Here is a 23,727-nt window from a genome sequence, read left to right as displayed (position 1 = left end):
GTTGCACTGGGGCTGAGAGGGAGTGCAGGTCTCAGAGTCGCTTGCTTGGCACTACGGTCAGGATAGACGCTGGTATTAGTTAGCAGCCGCTTGGCACAGAGTAGGTCGTAGACTTGGAGAGAAAGCAAAATAAAACCACTTCAGCTATCTTTGGCTGTACACCCCTTGCTCCAGCTGTTGGTTCAAAGTACGGTCACTGGCACACGCCCAGAACAAAAGCTGTGAAACACACTAAAGGAACAAGCCACAGCCACTTAATATGAAGAGCACAAGGAGACAGAATATCCGGAACCAATGGACTTGACTTGGACCTTAACTCATAACTTGTCACAATTCTGTTGCACAATTGTCGCAGAATTTCTAACAAGTATTTTTGAACAACAACAACAAATAAATCACAAAGAAATGGAATGTATTTGGAACCAATTGATATCTTAACTTGGACCATAAATTGTGTCGCAATTCTGTTCAAATCAAAGTTTATTGGTCGTGTACACAGGTTTGTACACAGATTTGCAAATGTTATTTCAGGTTGCTGTGAAATGCGTATGTTTTCTAGCTCCAACAGTGCAGTAATATCTAGCATTACAATTACAATACACACAGAATCCAAAAAGTAAAATGAAATAACTGTTTAAATATCAGAATGAGTCTACCCCCCCCCCCCCAAATAAATAAAGTATGTATATACGCGCACACTGAGTATACAAAACATTAAGAACACTTGCCTTTTCCATGAGACTGACCAGCTGAATCCAGGTGAAAGTTATGATCCCTTATTGATGTCAAATTACCTAGTGCCCTCATGGGTGGAACGTTATTCATGTGTTTCATCATTTCATAATTAATAAACATAATTGTTTTTAAAGCCACCGAAAATCTGGTGTTTCTATGTCAAGCGGTTTAGTTATATTTCAGTCTTCTGTGATGTATATAAAGTGTAATATTGGGATGAAAACTAAAAATGTAATTCATTTCAACTCTATATCTGACATGGTACAGGAGTCTTCTTTTTGTAAGCCCAGAACCATGTGTTTGAGGTGGATACTTCTGTTTCAAAGTAGATTTTTTTTTAAACTACTAAAAAAACACTGTGTGACCCTGAATTAAGCCAACTGCAGTATAAAAGAAGGATTTTTAAGCCTTTAGACAATTGCGACAGGGTTGGTGTATGTGTACCATTCAGAGTGTGGATGGGCAAGACTAAACATGGAAGTGCCTTTGAACGGGGTATGGTATTAGGTGCCAGGTGCACCAGTTTGAATGGGGGGTTGCAACTCAATATTAGGAAGGTGTTCCTGAGGTTTGGTATACTAACTGCATTATTTAAGCAATAAGGTCTGAGGGGGAGTGGTATATGGCCAATATACCACGGCTAAGGGCTGTTCTTAAGCACGACGCAATGCGGAGTGCCTGGGCACAGCCCTTAGCCGTGGTATATTGATTGGCCATACATCACAAACTCCCGAGGTGCCTTATTTCTATAGAGCAGTAAAAATAAATGTTTTGTCATAATCGTGGTATACAGTCTGATTGACCACGGATGTCAGCCAATCAAAATTCAAGGCCATACCAGGCGGTGATGCGGCAGGTCAGCATGCTCTCGATGGTGCAGCTGTATCATTTTTTTAGGATTTGGGGACCCATGCCAAATCTTTTCAGTCTCCTGAGGGGGAAAAGGTGTTGTCGTGCCCTCTTCACAACTGTCTTGGTGTGTTTGGATCATGATAGTACGTTGGTGATGTGGACACCAAGGAACTTGAAACTCTTGACCCGCTCCACTACAGCCCTGTTGATGTTAATGGGGGCCTGTTCGGCCGGCCTTTTCCTGTCGTCCACGATCACCTCCTTTGTCTTGATTACATTGAGGGAGAGGTTGTTGTCCTGGCACCACACTGCCATGTCTCTGACCTCCTCCCTATAGACTGTCTCATCATTGTCGGTAATCAGGCCAACCACTGTTGTGTCGTCAGCAAACCTATTGGTGGTGTTGGAGTCATGTTTGGCCACGCAGACGTTGGTGAACAGGGAGTACAGGAGGGGACTAAGCATGCACCTCTGAGTGGCCCCAGTGTTGAGGATCAGTGTGGCAGACATGTTGTTGCTTACCCTTACCACCTGTGGGCTGTGTTGGGGAATAATCAGAATTGGTTGGTAACATAGGTAAGATGTTTTATATTCATCATATGTTTGTAAGTTACTTCTCATCAGAATGTTATTTTTGTATAATACTGTGGCAGGGTTGCAGTTATCTGTTCTATGTCAAGACTAAGTTGCATGGGCCGCAGAGAGGGGAGAGGTCAAGGTATCATCATGTGTAAACATATGTTTTGCTCCACTGTGTCTGTGTGCCAGTCACTCCCTACTTTTCCCATCGGGGAGAGGAGGATGGCAGTGTCTGGAATCATTCTATCCTCTCTGTGAGCTTGTCCAGGATTGGTTGTATTTAGAATTGGTTGTATCTAAATGACAATTTGATATATGCCTGTTGATATGGAGGATTGGTTTATGGTTCTGGGTTTAGGTAAGGAGACAAAGCTGAACGATTTATTATGTCTATGCTGTCTGACTATGTGTGTTTTTTGCTATTAAAGGATCTCAGTTGCAATGTGTAAGGGGCTCTCAGAGAATTCATGGATAGACACTGAATTGCCTGAGAGTCACAGGGTTGTGATAGAGCTCACATAATTAAAGATGGACTTTGATAACTAACTCTGACTTGTGTTGTGGTTTGCGCTCATGATTTGGTAAATAGAGGAAATTTCCACGACAGCTACCCGTCAGGAAGTCCAGGATCCAGTTGCAGAGGGAGGTGTTTAGTCTAGAGGTCGACCGATTAATTAGGGCCAATTTCAAGTTTTCATAACAATCAGAAACCCGTATTTTTGGACAGCGATTTGGCCGTTTAAATTTTTTTTTTTAACCAGACAAGTCAGTTAAAAACATTTTCAATGACGGCCTAGGAACGGTGGGTTAACTGCCTTGTTCAGGGGCAGAATGACAGATTTTTACCTTGTCAGCTTGGGGATTCAATCTTGCAACCTTTAACTAGTCCAACGCTCTAACCACCTGCCTCTCATTGCACTCCATGAGGAGCCTGCCTGTTACGTGAATGCAGTAGAAGCCAAGGTAAGTTGCTAGCTAGCATTAAACTTATCTTATAAAAAACAATCAATCAATCATAATCACTAGTTAACTACACATGGTTGATGATATTACTAGTTTATCTAGCGTGTCCCGTTGCATATAATAGATGCAGTGCGTATTTTTGCTCCAATGTGTACCTAACCATAAACATCAATGCCTTTCTTAAAATCAATACACAGAAGTATATATTTTTAAACCTGCAAATTTAGCTAAATGGAATCCAGGTTAGCAGGCAATATTAACCAGGTGAAATTGTGTCACTTCTCTTGCGTTCATTGCACGCAGAGTCAGTGTAACTTGCCAGAATTGTACGTAATTATGACATAACATTGAAGGTTGTGCAATGTAACAGGAATATTTAGACTTGTGGATGCCACCCGTTAGATACAATACGGAACGGTTCCGCATTTCACTGAAAGAATAAACGTCTTGTTTGCGAGATGATAGTTTCTGGATTTTACCATATTAATGACCTAAGGCTCATATTTCTGTGTCTTCTTATGTTATAACTAAGTCTATGATTTGATAGAGCAGTTTGACTGAGCAGTGGTAGGCAGCAGCAGGCTCGTAAGCATTTATTCAAACAGCACTTTCGTGCGTTTTGCCAGCAGCTCTTCGTTGTGCGTCAAGCATTGCGTTGTTTACGACTTCAACATGAAGACTCATGTTAAAAGGAACCACCAGCTTTCATATGTTCTCATGTTCTGAGCATTGAACTGAAACGTTAGCTTTCTTTTCATAGCACATAATGCACTTTTACTTTCTTCTCCAACACTTTGTTTTTGCATTATTTAAACCAAATTGAACATGTTTCATTATTTATTTTGAGGCTAAATTGATTTTGTTGATGTATTATATTAAGTTAAAATAAGTGTTCATCCAGTATTGTTGTAATTGCCATTATTAAAAAAAAAAGAAAAAAGAATTGTCCGATTAATTGGTATCTGTTTTTTTTTTGGTCCTCCAGTAATCGGTATTCGGTTGACCTCTAGTTTAGTCCCAGGATCCTTAGCTTAGTGATGAGTTTTGTGGGCACTATAGTGTTGAACGCTGAGCTGTTGTCAATGAACAGCATTCTCACATAGGTGTTGCTTTTGATTGAGATTGTGTCATCTGTGACATCTTGACTTCTAATTACAAATGGTTGTTTTGACCAACCCAATGTAGAAAAAGAATTAAAGACCGAATGGCCTAAAATTCACCCTACTGTAAAGGTTTGAGGGTTTTGATGTTAATACCTCTTAGATGTAAAGTCCCTTGTTTAGGGGACCTGTGTGGCTCTGCTACCGGCACTCACAGAGCCTGTGAGATCAAAAGGCAAAATATCCCAGGGATCCTGAGCCAGTAGGATAGGATGTGAATTCTAAAAAATGCCTGCAATCGTTACATCGTCGCGACAGGAGAGAGTGGTTTCATCACGGTAGCACATTCAGAGATCCATTCATAGCCATTCATCTAAAACAATTCACAGATTTTAAACAACAAACACTTTACGTTTGTCATACGTTTGTCACGGACTAGATTAATACGAGACGAAAGGAGAAATTCTAACGAGTTCAGGATGCCGAGCTTAGAGCTCTGTGAGACGTTTACTGTGATAGGGGGCAGACGTTTTAATCAAGAGAGAAAATATGCACACGTTCTCTAACAACAAACAAACTAATATGTATTTTACAGTTATAAGAAAGGTGAAGTCTTATAGATAGTCATGTTAAAATGTGATAATACTATATTTAGATTACTACTAATTAATACTATATCTAGAAAGCGTACAAGTAATTTCAAGCCATATTCATGCAGTTTAGTTGAATATGAAATGCATCGTATGAAATATTTATCATATTTGTGTCCTCAAAAGTGAGTTTGTGTCCACAAAAGTGACTACATCTCAGCAATTTATAACTATTTCCACCAGAAAGGTGAGATTTTAACCTTTCTTGGAAGGTGCAGCATGACTAGTTATTGTTTATGACGCTCTTATAATAAATAATTACTTTTGGGGATTAAGTGGATTACATTTTCAATTACATGTAGTTACTTTTAACTGGTTAATAAGTTAGTTGGTACAATAAGACAGAGATGTTGTCATGCATGTGACTGCATATGACACAGCAGATTAGCATGATTTATGTGACTAAAATAACATTAAAAGTTTTTCCGCTGAATTTTTGAGATCATAGGAAACAAAGATCATAGGAAACAAAGATCATAGGAAACAAAGATCATAGGAAACAAAGATCATAGGAAACAAAGATCATAGGAAACAAAGATCATAGGAAACAAAGATCATAGGAAACAAAGCAAGATGTGTTCACTTAATAAACTAGAGTGAACATCTCAGCTAGAATACAGAGAGGGGCAACAGAGTCAACGTAATGGATTATCCACCCACTGTTTCTAACGTTAAGGTCAAGCCAACCCACAACCGCCTGCAGTCTAATGATCTAGTGGCATCATGGTTGAAATGTTATTCATATTTTTCACAATTTCATAATTAATAAACATTATTTACATTATTTAAACTAAAACAACTCCGAAAACCAAGTGTGTATACAGTACCAGTCAAAAATGTGGACACACCAACTCATTAAAGGGTTTGTCTTTATTTGTACTATTTTCTACATTGTAGAATTGTAGTGAAGACATCAACACTATGAAATAACACAAATGGATTCATGTAGTAACCAAAAAAGTGTTAAATCAAAATATATTTAATTCTTGAGATTCTTCAATGTAGCCACCCTTTACCTTGATGACAGCTTTGCACACACTTGGCATTCTCTCAACCAGCTTCACCTGGAATGCTTTTCCATTAGTCTTGAAGAAGTTTCCACATATGCTGAGCACTTGTTGGCTGCTTTTCCTTCACTCTGTGGTCCAACTCATCCCAAACCATCCAATTGGGTTGAGGTCACTGACCCAACAGCACTCCATCACTCTCCTTCTTTGTCAAATAGCCCTTTCACAGCGTGGAGGTGTGTTGGGTCATTGTCCTGTTGAAAAACCAATGATAGTCCCAATAAGCCCAAACCAGATTGGATGGTGTATTGCTGCAGAATGCTGTGGTAGCCATGCTGATTAAGTGTGCCCTGAATTCTAAATACATTTTAGACTGTGTCACCAGCAAAGCAACCCAACACCATCACACCTCCTCCTCAATGCTTCAATTACCAGGCATTTTTATATCTCTAAGTTCACATTTGGAGCTGCATGAAAACCATTTTTGTTTTGTTTCAAACCATTTAGAAATGTTTATCACAATCTCACACATTTTATTTATAAAAATGACCCTTCTGGTCCATGCACTGGTCATCTGGCCTTCAACATTGAAAGATTATGTCACGTTTCATCAAAATCGAACCCAGAAGCAGACCAGGACAAGGAGAGTAGGAAGAAGGTGAGTATTTATTTACAAGTGAATGTGAATGGGTAGATATATCCAGGTGGCGTAGCGGGCAGCGGTGGTGAGTTGATGGGAGTAAATAGGTTGATCCAATGGGGAAGCGGAATCCTCCGACGACCAGGCGGGAATGGGGTAAATGATCCAGGTAAGTAACTGAAGACAGAACAAACGGAGGTAAGTTTAAGGCAAGCAATACGTAAAAAACAACAAAACAAATTCTATCCAACTTGAGGCTGATACTATGGCACAACATACTGTTCATGGCTAACGATCCGGCAGGGAATGGATGTCAGGTCCGGGCTTATGAAGAGGAGAGATGATGATCAGGACCAGGTGTGCAGATAGCTAAAGGGATACAGGTGCGGGTAATCAGAAACCCCAACTGGCTACATTGCCCGGCAACCAGACAGGGTGCGTTCCAGGACGCCGGAAAAAACACTCCAGGACAGAACATAGGCAAAAAACAGACTCAGGAAACGGGATTCGTGACAGTACCCCCCTTCCGACGAACGCCACCGGGCGGACTACCCGGAGCGCCAGGGTGGAGGCGGTAAAAGTCACGAAGCAGGTCATCGTCAAGGATCTGACGCCGAGGAATCCAACTCCTCTCCCCAGGACCATATCCTTCCCAATCCACTAAATACTGGAACCCTCGACCCCGCCGTCTGGAGTCCATGATGCGGCGCACCGTGTAGACAGGACCACCTCCGATCATCCGAGGAGGAGGAGGACGAGGAGGAGGGGGCAACAGAAGACTGAGGTGAACCGGCTTGAGGCAGGAGACATGAAAGGTGGTGTGTACTCGAAGCGTTGCCGGCAATTTGAGTCGGACCACAACAGGGTTAATGATTCTCTCCACCACGAACGGACCAATGAACTTTGGTGACAGTTTCCTCGACTCCCGATGTAGCCAACCAAACCATATCTCCGATGGTATAAGCGGGAGCAGGAATACGGCGATGATTCGCCTGAATCTGATACCGGTCAGAAACTCTAAGGAGGACCTTCCTGGCCTGATGCCAGGTCCGGTGGCAACGACGAATGTGGGCCTGGACAGAAGGGACCGAAAGATCCCTCTCCTGAGAAGGAAACAAGGGAGGTTGGTATCCGTACAGGCATTGGAAGGGGTACATCCCAGTGGCAGATGAAGGAAGGGTATTATGGGCATACTCAACCCAGAGTAATTGAGATGACCAAGAGGTGGGATCAGAGGAGACAAGACAACGCAGCGTGGACTCCATCTTCTGGTTGGCTCTCTCCGCCTGACCATTAGATTGTGGGTGAAATCCAGAAGTGAGACTGACTGTAGCTCCAATGGCCAAACAGAAGGATCTCCAGACAGCAGAGGTAAACTGAGGACCACGGTCAGAAACAATGTCACTGGGCAATCCGTGGACCCTGAAAATCTCCCTAACCAGGATCTCGGATGTCTCCGTGGCAGATGGAAGCTTGGAGAGAGGGACAAAATGGGAAACTTGCTGAATCTGTCCACAATGGTCAGAATGACCGTGTTCCCAACAGAAGGGGGCAATTCCGTGACAAAATCCAGGGCCAGATGCGACCAAGGTCGCCGAGGAATAGGTAGGGGGTGAAGAAGCCCAGAGCTGGGCCGATTGGTACTTTTGTTCTGAGCACAAACAGGACATGCGGCAACAAACTTCCGGGTATCCTCTCCCATGGCAGGCCACCAAAATCGTCTGCGCAGTAGCGCCATAGTCCGAGCAACGCCAGGGTGACAAGCTATCTTGCTGACGTGGGACCACTGAAGAACAGCAGAACGGACCGACTCAGGCACGAACAATCGACCGGGTGGACCGTTACCGGGGCCGGGCTGCGTCCGAAGGGCCGCCATCACATCCTCCTCAATCCTCCATGTAACGGCTCACACGACAAGGTTCTGGGGAAGAATCGTCTCAGTCTTGGCCCCACTCTCATCTGTCTTGGAGAACATCCGGGACAAGGTGTCCGCTTTGCCGTTCTTCGACCCAGGTCGGAACGTCAGGGAAAAATTGAAGCGTCCGAAAAACAAAGCCCACCTGGCCTGACGGGAGTTGAGACGTTTAGCCGATTGCACGTAAGCCAGATTCTTGTGGTCAGTCCAGACCACAAACGGTTGCTCCGCTCCCTCCAACCAGTGACGCCACTCCTCCAAGGCAAGCTTCACAGCGAGAAGCTCCCGGTTACCCACATCGTAGTTTCTCTCAGCTGGTGAAAGACGACAAGAGTAGAAGGCGCAGGGATGGAGTTTACCGTCAGTGGAGCTACGCTGGGACAGGATGGCGCCCACCCCCACATCAGACGCGTCCACCTCAACAACAAACTGAAGGGAAGTGTCAGGTTGAGAGAGAATCGGCGCGTTGGTGAATCGGCTCTTCAAGTTCAGAAATGCTCGGTCTGCCTCAGGAGTCCAACAGAAAATTCTGGTGCAAGACGTCAGCGCAGTTAAAGGGGCGGCCACCCGGCTGTAATCACGGATAAACCTCCGATAGAAGTTCGCAAATCCCAGGAATCTCTGGACCTGCAATCTCGTACCGGGCCGGGCCCAATCCCGAACCACCCGAACCTTCTCTTGGTCCATCTTGATCTCACCCCTGGAGATGATGTACCCGAGGAAGGATGTAGTGTGGGCGTGAAAATCACACTTCTCTGCCTTCACAAACAGACGGTTCTCCAATAACCGCTGCAGGACCTGCTTAACATGCTGGATGTGGCTGGAAAGCTCCTTGGAGAAAATCAGGATGTCATCCAGGTAAACAAACACAAACAGACCGATCATATCCCTCAGCACGTCATTCACCAAACCTTGGAACACTGCTGGAGCGTTGGAAAGTCCAAACGGCATCACCTGGTACTCGAAATGTCCCATGGGTGTATTGAATCCAGTCAACCACTCGTCCCCCTCTTTGATCCGAACCAGATGATACGCATTGCGTAGATCAAGCTTCGTAAACACAGTAGCACCCTGTAAAGAATCGAAAGCGGAGCTCATCAAGGGCAAGGGGTACTTGTTCTTGACCGTAATATCATTCAACCCCCGATAATCAATACACTGTCGAAGAGAGCCATCCTTCTTACTCACAAAAAAAAATCCAGCTCCCAGGGGTGATGACGAGGGACGAATGAGACCTGCAGCAAGAGACTCCTTAATGTAGGTCTCCAGGGCTTCCCTCTCAGGTCGAGAAATACTGTATAATCGTCCCTTGGGAAAGGCAGCTCCAGGGAACAGCTTAATTGTACAATCATAAGGTCGGTGGGGAGGAAGTGACTGAGCTTTCTGCTTACTGAACACCTCACCCAACTCGTGATATGTTTCAGGAACCAAGGACAAATCAGGAGGAGCAGACTCACTGACCCGACTGGGGACAGCATGAGAACAGGCAGTCCTGAGGCAGTTAGCATGGCACTCAATGCTCCAACTAGTTACCTTACCAGTCACCCAATCGAACGAAGGATTGTGTTCTCTTAGCCAGGGGTATCCAAGAACCAGAGGAACATGGGGGAAGGCAAAATGAAAAAAGAAATAACTTCTGAACGATTCCCCGACAACAACATCTTAACCGGTTCAGTCCTCATAGTGATCCGTGCCAGAATAATGCCGTTCAGAGTGGTTGCTTCAATGGCTTCCGGTAATTGCTCCTTGGAAAGCCCCAGCTGTTCCACTAAGTCGGCATCAATGAAGCTGTCATCGGCACCTGAATCGATGAAAGCGTTAATCGCTAAACTCTGATTCTTATTTAGCAGGAAAACGAGGTCTGACAGTGCTCTTGAGAGGTTGAAACTGGCTCGCTAACAAACCTCCCAAACTTAAAACCTCTTAAGTCTACCCCTTCCTTTTTCGAACATTCTGTTAAAAATCGCGCAACTTTTCAGCGTCCTGCTACTCATTCCAGGAATATAGTATATGCATATGATTAGTATGTGTGGATAGAAAACACTCTGAAGTTTCTAAAACTGGTTAAATCACGGCTGTGACTATAACAGATCGTGTGTTTCATTGAAAAACGCAAGAAAAACTGCTCTCTGAAAGCTAAAAATAATTTCCATAAGTCACTTTCATGAGTTGTTAAAAGAGCACAAAATGTAATATCGACCTGCATGCAATTCATACAGATTCCACACGATGTCGCCATTGTCGTCATTTTCAATGGAGTTTTTTGTTGGAAAATCCAACTAACTGGATTCCGTTTCTTCCGGTCTCCACCAGGATGGTTTGAATGTGCACATTGGCAGCCATTGATTTGCAGACGAGGAGCTATTGAATATACATCGCCCTGTAATCATTTTGATAGATTATAAACGTTTACTAATACCTAAAGTTGGATTACAAAAGTATTTCGAAGTGTTTTGTGAAAGTTTATCGTCGACTTTTTTAATTTAAAAAAATGACGCAGCGTTTAAAAACGATGTTTTTTTCTGAATGACACAGCTTCCATAGAAAGCTATTTTGGGTATATATGGACCGATTTAAACGAAAAAAAGACCCAATAGTGATGTTTATGGGGCATATAGGAGTGCCAAGAAAGAAGCTCGTCAAAGGTAATGAATGTTTTATATTTTATTTCTGCGTTTTGTGTAGCGCCGGATAAGCAAAGTCTTTGTTTACGTCGCATTCAGGCATTTTGAGGTGTTGCATGCTATCAGATAATAGCTTCTCATGCTTTCGCCGAAAAGCATTTTAAAAATCTGACTTGTTGGCTAGGTTCACAACGAGTGTAGCTTTAATTCAATACCCTGCATGTGAATTTTGATTAAGGTTTGAGTTTTAACGAGTACATTTAGCATTTAGCGTAGCGCATTTGCATTTCCAGGTGTCTACTTGAGACATCTGCGTCTCAAGTAGGAGCAAGAATTAACGAGCCGAGCAGTTTAACGGGCGCTGAAGACAAACGGAGATGTAATGTCCCGAGCTACCACAGTAGAGGCAGCTGTTGGTCTCATGTCTACGTTGGCGCTCGTCCTTTGTTAACCCGTGCCGCCCCACTTGTATAGGTTCAGGATCTGGCGGCAGGACTCCTCCACTAATCCCGTGTGAAGGAAAATGATCAACCCGTTCTGGTCCAGTTCCTGACCCGAATGGTAACCGAGTCTCAGATTGATTAGATGGACCCCACTGCTTCTCCCTTCTTCTCTCTCGGACTCTATTATCTACCCGAATAGCTAAGGTGACCAAGCTGTCTAGATCACTAGGCTCTGGATAGGATATCAGCTCGTCCTTGAGTTGCTCCGACAACCCTTGGTAAAAAGCCGCTTGTAGGGACTCCTCATTCCAACCACTCTCCACAGACAATGTCCTGAACTCGATCATAAAGTCTGCCACACTGCGAGCTCCTTGGCGAAGAGTGAACAAACGTTTAGCTGCGTGCTTACCTCGGACTGGATGGTCAAAAAGCTTTCTCATCTCTCCCGTGAACTCCTGGTATGAAGCCATGCAGGTCTCCTGTCGTTCCCAAACGGCTGAAGCCCATTCCAGAGCTCTTCCACGCAGCAGTTCAATAACAAAGGCTATCCTAGCCTTGTCAGTGGCGTAAGAATGGGGCTGCAGATCAAACACTAACCCACACTGCATAAGAAAAGAACGGCATCTTCCCAAATCCCCTTCATATTTATCAGGCGTCGGTACCTTGGGTTCACGGAAGGAAACCGCACCAGACACGGCAGGTGAGATGGGTAACACAGGTGGTGAATGAATCGCCGGCAAACTGAGCTGATCCTGGATCTGTGTCAAGCTAGTAGACAAGTTCTGGATTGAACCCGCTATCTCCTGTAGCGCTGTATTGTGTTGTCCCAATGTCCTCCCCTGCTGGGTAATGGCATGGCAAACGGAATCCAGGGTCCGCTGGGTTCATCCTTGGCCGGATCGTTCTGTCACGTTTCTTCAAAATCGAACCCAGAAGCAGACCAGGACAAGGAGAGTAGGAAGAAGGTGAGTATTTATTTACAAGTGAATGTGATCCTCAGTGATTCTCTCTCTCTCTCTCTCTCTCTCTCTCTCTCTCTCTCTCTCCTCTCTCGCTCTCTCGCTCTCTCTCTCTCTCTCTCTCTCTCTCTCTCTCTCTCTCTCTCCCTCTCTCTCTCTCTCCCTCTCTCTCTCTCTCTTGTACTGCTGCCTCAGAGAGAGAGAGAGAGAGAGAGAGAGAGGGGGAGATGTGTCCTTCTAAGCGATTAGTTACTGTGAGAGTTGAAACTGACAAACAGAGATGGAATGAGTGTTGTTTTCACCCTACAGTACAACTAATTTCAGATCCAACTCAATGAAATGTAAACTAAAGTATATTTGCAGCTCCTTCAGCGTTTATCGAACACTACAGAATATTTATGTTGTCACTTTTCTTTAGTGTCACGTTCGGCAACACAAGGTTACTTTTTCTCATACCTTGTTGTGAAACTTAGGACTCCCTATTAAGTAGAAACAATCAACCCAAATACTGTGAACTTACATGAACAATTCCACACATATTTCTCAACACCTTTTTAGGCCTGTGGGCCATGCAGGAATCTCAGTCAGTAGGTGACTCCAACTATTACATAAAGGCAGGGGTGTTATTGGGATGTAATTTTAGGGAAATAGAAATAACAGGATCATTAAGTACGGCTTTCCACCAGCTTTAGTAGATGTATTATTAACTGGGATGAATAAAAACAGCTTCAGGGTTCTTGGTGTGATGTCATGACATCAGAATATATGAGTGTCTCGACCTGCTACTGGAAAGATGGAGTCACGTAGGTCAGGTAGTGTACAGGTCAGGTAGTGTACAGGTCAGGTAGTGTACAGGTCAGGTAGTGTACAGGTCAGGTAGTGTACAGGTAGGTCAGGTAGTGTACAGGTCAGGTAGTGTACAGGTCAGGTAGTGTACAGGTAGGTCAGGTAGTGTACAGGTCAGGTAGTGTACAGGTAGGTCAGGTAGTGTACAGGTAGGTCAGGTAGTGTACAGGTCAGGTAGTGTACAGGCAGGCCAGGTAGTGTACAGGTAGGTCAGGTAGTGTACAGGTCAGGTAGTGTACAGGTCAGGTAGTGTACAGGTAGGTCAGGTAGTGTACAGGTAGGTCAGGTAGTGTACAGGTCAGGTATTGTACAGGTCAGGTAGTGTACAGGTAGGTCAGGTAGTGTACAGGTCAGATAGTGTACAGGTCAGATAGTGTGCAGGTCAGGTAGTGTACAGGTAGGTCAGGTAGTGTACAGGTCAGGTAGTGTACAGGTCAGGTAGTGTACAGGCAGGCCAGGTAGTGTACAGGTAGGTCAGGTAGTGTACAGGTCAGGTAGTGTACAGGTCAGATAGGCATGGCAGGTTGCCTAATGGTCAGAGCTTTGGGCCAGTATCTGTAAGGTTGCTGGATCGAATACCCGAGCTGACAAGGTAAAAAGCCTTCGTTGTGCCCCTGTACAAGGCAGGTAACACACTGTTCCCCAGTAGACTGTCATTGTAAATAAGGTTTTGTTCTTCCGCTGACTTGCCTAGTTAAATAAAGGTAAAATATAGTGTTAACGTAGGTCAGGTACTTTCTCACTGGTCTGTGGGATATTCTGCAAGTGGCTGTTTAGTTGGCAAGTTGTAGGCCTGCGAGTCCACTGACTGTAATTCTACTGATCTGCTGCCAATGGACGGAGGCTTTGTTGTTTTTTTGTCCAGCAGGAAGGGAGGGAACGCAGGGGGCTGAAGAGAGGGGTTAGAGCAACACTAGTGGTAGACTAGGAGTAAAACAACACCTTTTTTCCCAAAAAAAACTTTCAAAAGTGAACACACTTTATACTGTCATCAGGTCACTATAGAGTGCAGTCAACACACAACGTTTTCCTTAGTAAATGTTCCTGTAAATTAAATCAAACTCTTATTTTTTTAGTATCACTGTATCTGCTCTTAGACTTCATAGATAAACACCCATCTTTAGGTATTTCACAGAACCGAAGCATTCACACAAGATCAATTCAACAAACCTGCCCTTTTACATGTGAGATGTGAGATGATTATGTAACATGAATCAAATCAGGCCACAAAGCAATGTACAAAAAAATAAACTTGCACGCAAAAAAAAAAAAAAAAGATCAGGGGAAAAAAGAAAACGATTCAGTGTTCTTTCTAACAGGAAACTCTATCTGACACCCAGCCCTTCCACTTCCTGTTATAGGGTTTGTGATTTTATAGACGGTTCTACACATCTGCGTCCCAAATGGCACGCTTTCCCTATATAGTGCACTAACTTTGACCAGGACTCATTGGGCTCTGGTCAAAAGTAGAGCAATATTTAGGACACAGGGAATAGCCATTTGGTAGGACACACGCGATATCAGCCCACCTGTTGACACAATTTACTTAGAACGACTGAATGGAGCTCACATTCAATACAGTAAAACCCTCCCAAGTTAACAGTACAGTCTATAATGAATGAAAGGAATCCAATAGATATCGCTAATTCCCACATATTGAAACAAAGCAGTTATCGTTCAACAAACTCATTTTGTAATGTTACATTTGAGTGACACTGCATCTCCGTCACTAGGGGCGTCACTACAGACTCCCTGGTTCCAATTCAATGTGTATCACAACCTGACGTGATTGGGAGTCAAATTGGGCGGCGCACAATTGGCCCCAGCGTCGTCCGGGTTTGACCGGTGTAGGCCGCCATTGTAAATAAGAATTTGTTCTTAACTGACTTGCCCTGTTAAATTTTTTTTTTAAATATATGAAAAAAATATATATGAAAAAAATATGCAACGTAATAGCTTGGAAGTCAGGCTAACCTGATTATCCTGGTCTGACCCCACAGATAATTGGTCTATAGTAACCTGATTATCCTGGTCTGACCCCACAGATAATTGGTCGATAGTAACCTGATTATTCTGGTCAGACCCAACAGATCAAAGGTCTATAGTAACCTGATTATTCTGGTCAGACCTCACAGCTCCTTAGTCTATAGTAACCTGATTATTCTGGTCAGACCTCACAGCTCCTTAGTCTATAGTAACCTGATTATTCTGGTCAGACCCAACAGATCAAAGGTCTATAGTAACCTGATTATTCTGGTCAGACCTCACAGCTCCTTAGTCTATAGTAACCTGATTATTCTGGTCAGACCTCACAGCTCCTTAGTCTATAGTAACCTGATTATTCTGGTCAGACCTCACAGCTCCTTAGTCTATAGTAACCTGATTATTCTGGTCAGACCTCACAGCTCCTTAGTCTATAGTAACCTGATTATTCTGGTCAGACCCCACAACTCTTCTTTAGTCTATAGTAACCGTATTATCCTGGTCAGACCTCACAGATGTTTAGTCTATAGTAACCTGATTATTCTGGTCAGACCTCACAGATGTTTAGTCTATAGTAACCGTATTTGCCATGACTTCCGCCGAAGTTGGTCCCTCTCCTTGTTCAGGCTGCTTTCGGCAGTCGACGTCACCGGTTTTCTATTTGCCACCGATCCACATGTAATTTTCCATTTGTTTTGTCTTTATTGTACATGCCTGGGTTTCATTCCATAATTATGGTTCCCTATTTAACCCTCTGGTTCCCCCATGTTTTTTTGCTTGTTTGTTCTTGTTTAGTTGTCTTGACTTTGTGACCTGGAATATTTGTCTCCTTGGAATATTTTGTTGTGTTTTTGAGTAAAGTTACGAATATTACTCATCTCTGTGTCCTGCGCCTGACTCTGCCTTACCTGCATCACCTAGACACTTGACAGTATTATCCTGATCAGACCCCACAGCTCTTTAGTCTCTAGTAACCTGATTATCCTGGTCTGACCCCACAGATATTTAGTCTATAGTAACCTTATTATCCTGGTTAGACCCCACAGCTCTTTAGTCTAGTTCCTCTATTATCCTGGTCAGACCACACAGCTCTTTAGTCTATAGGAACCTGAATATCCTGGTCAGACCCCACAGCTCTTTAGTCTAGTACCTCTATTATCTTGGTCAGACCCCACAGATATTTAGTCTATAGTAACCTGATTATCCTGGTCAGACCTCACAGATGTTGAGTCTATAGTAACCTGATTATCCTGGTCAGACCCCACAGCTCTTTAGTCTACAGTAACCTGATTGTCCTGGTCAGACCACACAACTCTTTAGTCTATAGTAACCTGATTATCCTGGTCAGACCCCACAGCTCTTTAGTCTACAGTAACCTGATTGTCCTGGTCAGACCACACAACTCTTTAGTCTATAGTAACCTGATTATCCTGGTCTGACCCCACAGATCTTTAGTCTATAGTAACCTGATCATCCTGGTCAAACCCCACAGCTCTTTAGTCTATAGTAACCTGATCATCCTGGTCAGACCCCACAGCTCTTTAGTATATAGTAACCTAATTATCCTCGTCAGACCCCACAGATCTTTAGTCTATAGTAACCTGATTATCCTGGTCAGACCCCACAACTCTTTAGTCCATGGTAACCTGATTGTCCTGGTCAGACCCCACAACTCTTTAGTCTATAGTAACCTGATTATCCTGGTATGACCCCACAGATCTTTAGTCTATAGTAACCTGATTATCCTCGTCAGACCCCACAGATCTTTAGTCTATAGTAACCTGATCATCCTGGTCAGACCCCACAGCTCTTTAGTCTATAGTAACCTGATTATCCTGGTCAGACCCCACAGATCTTTAGTCTATAGTAACCTGATTATCCTGGTCAGACCCCACAGCTCTTTAGTCTATAGTAACCTGATTATCCTGGTCAGACCCCAAAGCTCTTTAGTCTATAGTATCCTGGTCTGACCCCACAGCTCTTTAGTCTACAGTAACCTGATTATCCTGGTCAGACCCCACAGTTCTTTAGTCTATAGTAACCTGGTCTGACCCCACAACTCTTTAGTCTATAGTAACCTGATTATCCTGGTCAGACCACACAGCTCTTTAGTCTACAGTAACCTGGTCTGAACCCACAGCTCTTTAGTCTACAGTAACCTGGTCTGACCCCACAACTCTTTAGTCTATAGTAACCTGATTATCCTGGTCAGACCACACAGCTATTTAGTCTACAGTAACCTGATTATCCTGGTCTGACCCCACAGCTCTTTAGTCTACAGTAACCTGGTCTGACCCCACAGCTCTTTAGTCTATAGTAACCTGACTATCCTGTTCAGACCACACAGCTATTTAGTCTACAGTAACCTGATTATCCTGGTCTGACCCCACAGCTCTTTAGTCTACAGTAACCTGGTCTGACCCCACAGCTCTTTAGTCTATAGTAACCTGACTATCCTGGTCAGACCACACAGCTCTTTAGTCTATAGTAACCTGATTATCCTGGTCAGACCCCACAGCTCTTTAGTCTATAGTAACCTGATTATCCTGGTCAGATCACACAGCTATTTAGTCTACAGTAACCTGATTATCCTGGTCTGACCCCACAGCTCTTTAGTCTACAGCAACCTGGTCTGACCCCACAGCTCTTTAGTCTATAGTAACCTGATTATCCTGGTCAGACCCCAGAGATCTTTAGTCTATAGTAACCTGATTATCCTGGTCAGACCCCACAGCTCTTTAGTCTATAGTAACCTGATTATCCTCATCAGACCCCACAGATCTTTAGTCTATAGTAACCTGATCATCCTGGACAGACCCCACAGCTCTTTAGTCTATAGTAACCTGATTATCCTGGTCAAACCCCACAACTCTTTAGTCTATAGTAACCTGATTATCCTGGTCAGACCCCACAGCTCTTTAGTCTATAGTAACCTGATCATCCTGGTCAGACCCCACAGCTCTTTAGTCTATAGTAACCTGATTATCCTGGTCAAACCCCAAATATCTTTAGTCTATAGTAACCTGATTATCCTGGTCAAACCCCACAACTCTTTAGTCTATAGTAACCTGATTATCCTGGTCAGACCCCACAGCTCTTTAGTCTATAGTAACCTGATTATCCTGGTCAGACCCCACAGCTCTTTAGTCTACAGTAACCTGATTATCCTGGTCAGACCCCACAGCTCTTTAGTCTACAGTAACCTGATTATCCTGGTCAGACCCCAAAGCTCTTTAGTCTACAGTAACCTGGTCTGACCCCACAGCTCTTTAGTCTATAGTAACCTGATTATCCTGGTCAGACCCCACAGCTCTTTAGTCTACAGTAACCTGGTCTGACCCCACAGCTCTTTAGTCTATAGTAACCTGATTATCCTGGTCAGACCCCACAGCTCTTTAGTCTACAGTAACCTGATTATCCTGGTCTGACCCCACAGCTATTTGGTCTACAGTAACCTGATTATCCTGGTCAGACCCCACAGCTCTTTAGTCTACGGTAACCTGATTATCCTGGTCAGACCCCACAGCTATTTAGTCTACAGTAACCTGATTATCCTGGTCAGACCCCACAGCTCTTTAGTCTACGGTAACCTGATTATCCTGGTCAGACCCCACAGCTCCTTAGTCTATAGTAACCGTATTATCCTGGTCAGACCCCACAGCTCTTTAGTCTACAGTAACCTGATTATTCTGGTCAGACCTCACAGCTCTTTAGTCTATTGTAACCTGATTATTCTGCTCAGACCTCACATAAGTTTAGTCTATAGTAACCTGATTATCCTGGTCAGACCCCACAGATCTTTAGTCTATAGTAACCTGATTATCCTGGTCAGACCCCACAGCTCTTTAGTCTATAGTAACCTGATTATCCTGGTCAGACCCCAAAGCTCTTTAGTCTATAGTATCCTGGTCTGACCCCACAGCTCTTTAGTCTACAGTAACCTGATTATCCTGGTCAGACCCCACAGTTCTTTAGTCTATAGTAACCTGGTCTGACCCCACAACTCTTTAGTCTATAGTAACCTGATTATCCTGGTCAGACCACACAGCTCTTTAGTCTACAGTAACCTGGTCTGAACCCACAGCTCTTTAGTCTACAGTAACCTGGTCTGACCCCACAACTCTTTAGTCTATAGTAACCTGATTATCCTGGTCAGACCACACAGCTATTTAGTCTACAGTAACCTGATTATCCTGGTCTGACCCCACAGCTCTTTAGTCTACAGTAACCTGGTCTGACCCCACAGCTCTTTAGTCTATAGTAACCTGACTATCCTGTTCAGACCACACAGCTATTTAGTCTACAGTAACCTGATTATCCTGGTCTGACCCCACAGCTCTTTAGTCTACAGTAACCTGGTCTGACCCCACAGCTCTTTAGTCTATAGTAACCTGACTATCCTGGTCAGACCACACAGCTCTTTAGTCTATAGTAACCTGATTATCCTGGTCAGACCCCACAGCTCTTTAGTCTATAGTAACCTGATTATCCTGGTCAGATCACACAGCTATTTAGTCTACAGTAACCTGATTATCCTGGTCTGACCCCACAGCTCTTTAGTCTACAGCAACCTGGTCTGACCCCACAGCTCTTTAGTCTATAGTAACCTGATTATCCTGGTCAGACCCCAGAGATCTTTAGTCTATAGTAACCTGATTATCCTGGTCAGACCCCACAGCTCTTTAGTCTATAGTAACCTGATTATCCTCATCAGACCCCACAGATCTTTAGTCTATAGTAACCTGATCATCCTGGACAGACCCCACAGCTCTTTAGTCTATAGTAACCTGATTATCCTGGTCAAACCCCACAACTCTTTAGTCTATAGTAACCTGATTATCCTGGTCAGACCCCACAGCTCTTTAGTCTATAGTAACCTGATCATCCTGGTCAGACCCCACAGCTCTTTAGTCTATAGTAACCTGATTATCCTGGTCAAACCCCAAATATCTTTAGTCTATAGTAACCTGATTATCCTGGTCAAACCCCACAACTCTTTAGTCTATAGTAACCTGATTATCCTGGTCAGACCCCACAGCTCTTTAGTCTATAGTAACCTGATTATCCTGGTCAGACCCCACAGCTCTTTAGTCTACAGTAACCTGATTATCCTGGTCAGACCCCACAGCTCTTTAGTCTACAGTAACCTGATTATCCTGGTCAGACCCCAAAGCTCTTTAGTCTACAGTAACCTGGTCTGACCCCACAGCTCTTTAGTCTATAGTAACCTGATTATCCTGGTCAGACCCCACAGCTCTTTAGTCTACAGTAACCTGGTCTGACCCCACAGCTCTTTAGTCTATAGTAACCTGATTATCCTGGTCAGACCCCACAGCTCTTTAGTCTACAGTAACCTGATTATCCTGGTCTGACCCCACAGCTATTTGGTCTACAGTAACCTGATTATCCTGGTCAGACCCCACAGCTCTTTAGTCTACGGTAACCTGATTATCCTGGTCAGACCCCACAGCTATTTAGTCTACAGTAACCTGATTATCCTGGTCAGACCCCACAGCTCTTTAGTCTACGGTAACCTGATTATCCTGGTCAGACCCCACAGCTCCTTAGTCTATAGTAACCGTATTATCCTGGTCAGACCCCACAGCTCTTTAGTCTACAGTAACCTGATTATTCTGGTCAGACCTCACAGCTCTTTAGTCTATTGTAACCTGATTATTCTGCTCAGACCTCACATAAGTTTAGTCTATAGTAACCTGATTATCCTGGTCAGACCCCACAGCTCTTTAGTCTATAGTAACCTGATTATCCTGGTCTGACCCCACAGCTCTTTAGTCTACAGTAAACTGATTATCCTGGTCAGACCCCACATCTCTTTAGTCTACGGGGTAAAACAACACCAGTTTAACATGCCAGTCTGCTCCTGGTTGGACTGTATGTTCCCAGCCAGGACCCCTGGAGCATTAACAGGTTCACACAGCAGAAAGGCACAGCGCTATAATCCTCCTGACTGGATTACGTGCTCCATACTGAGAGAGGAGAACAGGAGCGGTGGAAAGGGCAGAGGGGTGGAGGGGGATGGGGGGGTGGGAGAGGACAGAGGGTTGGAGAAGGAAGGGGCAGAGGGGTGGAGAGGGAAGGGGTGGTGGAGAGGGAAGGGGTGGTGGAGAGGGCAGAGGGGTGGAGAGGGAAGGGGTGGTGGAGAGGGCAGAGGGGTGGAGAGGGAAGGGGTGGTGGAGAGGGCAGAGGGGTGGAGAGGGAAGGGGTGGTGGAGAGGGCAGAGGGGTGGAGAGGGAAGGGGTGGTGGAGAGAGCAGAGGGGTGGAGAGGGAAGGGGTGGTGGAGAGGGAAGGGGTGGTGGAGAGGGGTGGAGAGGGAAGGGGTGGTGGAGAGGGAAGGGGTGGTGGAGAGGGAAGGGGTGATGGAGAGGGGTGGAGAGGGAAGGGGTGGTCGAGGGGGTGGAGAGGGCTGAGGGGTGGGGTGGAGAGGAAAGGGGTGGTGGAGAGGGGTGGAGAGGGCTGAGGGATGGGGTGGAGAGGGCTGAGGGGTGAGGTGGAGAGGGCTGAGGGACGGGGTGGAGAGGGCTGAGGGATGGGGTGGAGAGGAAAGGGGTGGTGCAGAGGGGTGGAGAGGGACGGGGTGGAGAGGGCTGAGGGGTGAGGTGGAGAGGGAAGGGGTGGAGAGGGCTGAGGGATGGGGTGGAGAGGGCTGAGGGATGGTGTCGAGAGGAAAGGGGTGGTGGAGAGGGGTGGAGAGGGCTGAGGGACGGGGTAGAGAGGGCTGAGGGGTCAGGTGGAGAGGGAAGGGGTGGAGAGGGCTGAGGGATGGGGTGGAGAGGGCTGAGGGATGGGGTGGAGAGGGCTGAGGGACGGGGTGGAGAGGGCTGAGGGGTGGGGTGGAGAGGGCTAAGGGACGGGGTGGAGAGGGAAGGGGTGGTGGAGAGGGCTGAGGGACGGTGGAGAGGGCTGAGGGACGGGATGGAGAGGGCTGAGGGATGGGATGGAGAGGGCTGAGGGACGGGATGGAGAGGGCTGAGGGACGGTGGAGAGGGCTGAGGGACGGTGGAGAGGGCTGAGGGACGGTGGAGAGGGCTGAGGGACGGTGGAGAGGGCTGAGGGACGGTGGAGAGGGCTGAGGGGTCAGGTGGAGAGGGAAGGGGTGGAGAGGGCTGAGGGATGGGGTGGAGAGGGCTGAGGGATGGGGTGGAGAGGGCTGAGGGACGGGGTGGAGAGGGCTGAGGGGTCAGGTGGAGAGGGAAGGGGTGGAGAGGGCTGAGGGATGGGGTGGAGAGGGCTGAGGGATGGGGTGGAGAGGGCTGAGGGACGGGGTGGAGAGGGCTGAGGGACGGGGTGGAGAGGGAAGGGGTGGTGGAGAGAGCTGAGGGACGGTGGAGAGGGCTGAGGGATGGGGTGGAGAGGGCTGAGGGATGGGATGGAGAGGGCTGAGGGACGGTGGAGAGGGCTGAGGGACGGTGGAGAGGGCTGAGGGACGGTGGAGAGGGCTGAGGGACGGTGGAGAGGGCTGAGGGACGGGATGGAGAGGGCTGAGGGACGGTGGAGAGGGCTGAGGGACGGGATGGAGAGGGCTGAGGGACGGTGGAGAGGGCTGAGGGACGGTGGAGAGGGCTGAGGGACGGTGGAGAGGGCTGAGGGACGGTGGAGAGGGCTGAGGGACGGTGGAGAGGGCTGAGGGACGGTGGAGAGGGCTGAGGGGTCAGGTGGAGAGGGAAGGGGTGGAGAGGGCTGAGGGATGGGGTGGAGAGGGCTGAGGGACGGTGGAGAGGGCTGAGGGACGGTGGAGAGGGCTGAGGGACGGTGGAGAGGGCTGAGGGACGGGATGGAGAGGGCTGAGGGACGGTGGAGAGGGCTGAGGGACGGGATGGAGAGGGCTGAGGGACGGTGGAGAGGGCTGAGGGACGGTGGAGAGGGCTGAGGGACGGTGGAGAGGGCTGAGGGATGGTGGAGAGGGCTGAGGGATGGGATGGAGAGGGCTGAGGGATGGGATGGAGAGGGCTGAGGGACGGTGGAGAGGGCTGAGGGACGGTGGAGAGGGCTGAGGGACGGTGGAGAGGGCTGAGGGACGGTGGAGAGGGCTGAGGGACGGTGGAGAGGGCTGAGGGACGGTGGAGAGGGCTGAGGGATGGTGGAGAGGGCTGAGGGATGGGATGGAGAGGGCTGAGGGATGGGATGGAGAGGGCTGAGGGACGGTGGAGAGGGCTGAGGGACGGTGGAGAGGGCTGAGGGACGGTGGAGAGGGCTGAGGGACGGTGGAGAGGGCTGAGGGACGGTGGGTTCAGACTCATAAAGGTTGTTATGTTCCAATTAGATGCCATGACGTCATGTGTTTACGCCGGATGCTAGGCGTGTGTTCCAAAGTTCTTGTTGTCAGTTGGATTGGATAACTGGGGGAATGGTGGCCGGGAAAACTCCCCACTGAGAGACTTTCAGTAGGGTGTCAGGAAGGCAGCGACACAC

Source organism: Oncorhynchus clarkii, chromosome 31, assembly GCF_045791955.1.
Source record: "Oncorhynchus clarkii lewisi isolate Uvic-CL-2024 chromosome 31, UVic_Ocla_1.0, whole genome shotgun sequence".
Classification (NCBI taxonomy): Eukaryota; Metazoa; Chordata; class Actinopteri; order Salmoniformes; family Salmonidae; genus Oncorhynchus; species Oncorhynchus clarkii.
This window is presented reverse-complemented; position numbering follows the sequence as displayed.